The 4,056-nt window shown below is 38.4% G+C and overlaps 1 long non-coding RNA gene across 1 annotated transcript; it reads right to left on the reverse strand.

Annotated features, from left to right (window-relative positions):
* Positions 1-1,391: 1,391 nt before the first annotated feature.
* On the reverse strand, positions 1,392-3,636 carry LOC140004945 (uncharacterized). The gene is made up of 3 exons (XR_011812763.1): positions 3,518-3,636; positions 2,392-2,455; positions 1,392-1,570 (listed from the first exon to the last, which is right to left on the reverse strand). It is a non-coding gene; the product is annotated as an uncharacterized lncRNA (long non-coding RNA).
* Between the last annotated feature and the right edge of the window lie 420 nt (positions 3,637-4,056).

Genomic DNA, 4,056 nt, shown 5'->3' on the forward strand with positions numbered 1-4,056 from the left:
TTCAGACGGCAGATTCAGATAGGCACTCAAAATTGGCATATGAACAGACAAGAGAACGAGTGTGATAAAGTACACCCTCGTCTCAAACAAATTAATTCGGGCAGAATGAAGAATCAAGAACCCTAATTTTTTCAATTTTTGGTCCAAAACAGAAATTGATTGCAATTGTCCACTTTTTCCACCTCATAGAGTCCTTAAACATCATTTCCAATCATCATACATGACCACATAATCATACTCATATGAAAACAGAAAATCCCCAAAAATTATAAAATTTCACCAATTCAACCAAAACCAAGAAATAATCCATAAAGTTGCACCTTATACCACCACTAATCATGATTTAAGCATCAATTAAAGAAGGAGGTTGATTCTTCACAACTTACCTTAAGAACAAGAGAGAGAGAGCTATTGGTCACCTTAACTTTCCAAGAAACTCCACCAAACAACTCACTATCACTCCCTTAAGTGTTTCTATGGAACAAAAACAAGTTTAGATGGTTGAATTCTTGGATTTGAGCAAGAGAGAATCAAGAAGTTGAAGAGGTTTTCTTTCTTCCTTTCCTAGAGAGAAATTCAGCCAAGCTTGAAGAAAAATGGAAGATATTTGGTCAATTTTTGGTTTTATTTAGTAATTGGTAAAAGGTTGAATAGTAAGTCAATTGTAGGATTTAATCTCCAAGTGGCACATGTCAAGACACTTGTCCCTCTCATTAATGTCATGCCTAACCTTTTTGTCTTTCTCACACCTATGCACTTGGCACCTCTAAATATCTAATAACACCCGGTAAATTAAACCCAGTATCCAAAACTTAACCGAACTGGCCGAATTTTTCCGAACTTTTTGCACTAGTGGGTCCCACGTCCGATATACACTCTTAATTTCTTAAAAACTAACCGATACTAGAAAAATCATTTTAAAAATTATATTTACTCATAAAATTTATCTAGAAAATTTTCGGATACAAAAAGTGCAGAAAACAAACCATTGAAAATAAGAAAACCTGGAAATATAATAAAACCTAGAAAATGGAAAAATTACGGGTTCTCACATCTCCACTTTTTAAGAGCGAAAACAACGGCAGCTAGCTCCAGATCATGGGTTGGATAATTCTGCTCGTGAGGTTTTAACTTCCTTGAGGCAAAAGAGATCACATTTCGATTCTGCATTAATACACAACCAAAGCCTTCTCGTGACGCATTCGTATACACAGCAAACTGTGACAGCCCCACCTCTCCCTTGGGCAAACCCTAGGGTATCAGCGGACTGCCTGCCTAGCTCTCGCCAGGACTCAGTCGTTCAAAGCACTAATATCATCAATGAAACGAATGTAACATTTGATAATGCAGGGGATTGAAACACTAACTCAAACACGATCACTAATCCAACAATTCAGCTTAGTACATATATCATCGTATGCCAACTTACCACGCTTCACTCAAAATTACATAATATAAATCACCCTTAAGAATTTAAGCTTACAAGTATGCTTAAACGAAAGTTACAACCTCAAAACGTAAGAACGGCAAAATAAAGCTAAGAAAGCCCTCGATCAAATCCCTTCCCGATCTGTTAAGGAAAACAAAGGGAATGGGGTGAGCTAAAGCCCGGTGAGGTTCCAGGTAAACAAGTAAACACATGGCCACATAAAATCACAAAATAGCCAACTAAACACCGTACAGTAAAATAACAGTTTAATCACAATTCAATTCAAGGATACGGGTGGCTTTCAAAAGCCAAAGGTCCACTTGAGCTTGATCATAATTGCCTCCTGTTGACACTCCGTCAACACTTGTAACAGTATATAGGTCCGTAGAACACCACTTTCACCAGTCTCCGTCCCCCAAACAACCACCCACCGGGCCCGCACTTCATAAACAGTAGTTTGGTAATACTCGAGTATACCAGGAATCCGAGTTTCCAATGCTCAAGGATTCCAATAAAACAGTATCAAGCCGAGGATTTTATCACTGGTGGTGCTGGACAACACAACAAGTAAGCACAACGGCTATGCTTCACCAGGGACCTCCAGGCAAGATTCAATTTCCAGTGAACAGTAAACAGTCTTCAAGGTTTATCGGCCTTCTCGACCACGCCCTTGCTGGCTCGATACAACCGACTCACCTATGAGGTTGGGTACCCAAACAGTAAAGTAGTTGGCGGAATGTCATCCACGCAACTTAAGCAAGGTCATGTATTGCAATATCTCATTTCATATTACTTCATTCAGTAAGTAGAGCCTCAGTGGAAAACAAGGAAGGTCAAGTGCGATAAAGTACATACTCGCCTCGATTTTAACTAAAACAGTGTTTGGCTCAAACAATAGCAAATCAACGATTTCAAGTATGCAAGTATTCCACATAACAAGTAGCAAGTAGTGGAACACTCACCTGTCAAGCAAAAGTAGCAATTGACATCAAACGTCTCAGTTACGATCACCTTTGTTGCCCAAACCTAGGTCAACGAGCGAAACCATTAACAATTGGATTCGTTCCTTACTCAAGTATAGGTTCATTGAGAGACCAAGTGAGTAGCCTAAGCTACTTAATCTATCATGCAAATGAGGTCCAAACCATGGGAAAAGTTGATAAGAAAACAAGTTTGGTATGTACATGAAAGTTCGGCAAAAGAAGGGTTTCACCGAAGCTCAAAAGTTTCATTACGGTTAAACTGTCTCGCCCGACCAGCCTCGGGAAAATGGTCACTGTTCATGGTAGGAGAGTCCGAATTAGGTTCCGTCAATTGCGTTGGAAACTAGGTTCTTAAGGTTAAATTTTTCGTGAAGAAACCATTCCCAAAATCCCAGCTTAAGTGGCTCAAAATTAAGAATCCAAAAGAAATTTCTGGACTGCCTCGGATGAACAGTACCGCACGGGCAGCCGACTTCCACGACTTGCCACGGATTACTCGGGACGAACCAGAACATGAGCCAGCTACCATTTTAAAGCTCTAAGAGTCTATTTTCCAATGCTACAAACGGCACTCAATTCAGATCAGTGAGTAAAACGTTATAGCCTTTACAACATCGCTGGACAGAAAGTTTCTGGACCTAGTCCAGTTTTGTCCCTTTGCTTGCAACTCAAAATTTACTCAACCAAATTGGCTAATTTTTTGTAGACAACCTCTACACACATAACCCAACATATATCACTCACATTTGTAGTCAAAATATGCATGAAACATCAGGGCAAAAACCAGACAGCAAGCTGAACAGTTTCGGTCAGCATCCTTAATTCTTTCCCAACTTTCACTCTTCTCATTATTTTCACCTTTTGCACATCTCAAGTATTACATCTAACCATATAAGGTTTTAAAACATATCAATACCTCATAAACATAAATGAATAAGAGTTGAACATTTCATCAAACACTTGGTGTGCATACTAACAATTCATCCACTACTTGTTTAATTCAAGGGGTTAACTTTCAATTCCAACCACAACAACTTGCATATCATGATTAGAGCTTATAGTAGATGATCTAACACATAAAACCCCCAAATTAAAGAGTACTTACCTTACTTACAAGGTGCTCAAATCACCAAAACAATCCACCAAAATGAAAGCTTCAAGCTTGGAACAACCACAAGGATTGGAGGAAAGTTTCTCACTAACTCTAGATCTTTCTCTTTTGATCTTTCTCTCAAGCTCACACTAGGTTTAGAAAGCTTTAAAATGGAGTTTCTCTCCTTCTCTTGGAAGCTAAGAAGGGCACGAAATTATGGTGGAGGAATGGAGCAAAAATTGGTTTAAAATTCATCTAATCTTTGGTCAAACAAGATGCATGGCTAGGATTTTGCCACTTGGCCTAATTCTTGTACACAACTTCTCTTAATGCTTTGACTAATGCCATTCTTACCTTTCCAAATGCACCAATAATTATTCAACACCTCTAATCTCTCACAAAAAGTCTCTACCACTAATAAAAGAACACTTGGACAATTACAAGTGGTTATTTATTTACAACCTAGCTCGAGGATATAGTTTACTTCAAGTAAAATGAATTGAAATGAAATGCATGGAAATTATTATAACACATAGAAAATAATTTGTAAG

The sequence above is a fragment of the Coffea arabica genome, chromosome 4c (assembly GCF_036785885.1).
Source record: "Coffea arabica cultivar ET-39 chromosome 4c, Coffea Arabica ET-39 HiFi, whole genome shotgun sequence".
In the NCBI taxonomy this organism is placed as follows: domain Eukaryota; kingdom Viridiplantae; phylum Streptophyta; class Magnoliopsida; order Gentianales; family Rubiaceae; genus Coffea; species Coffea arabica.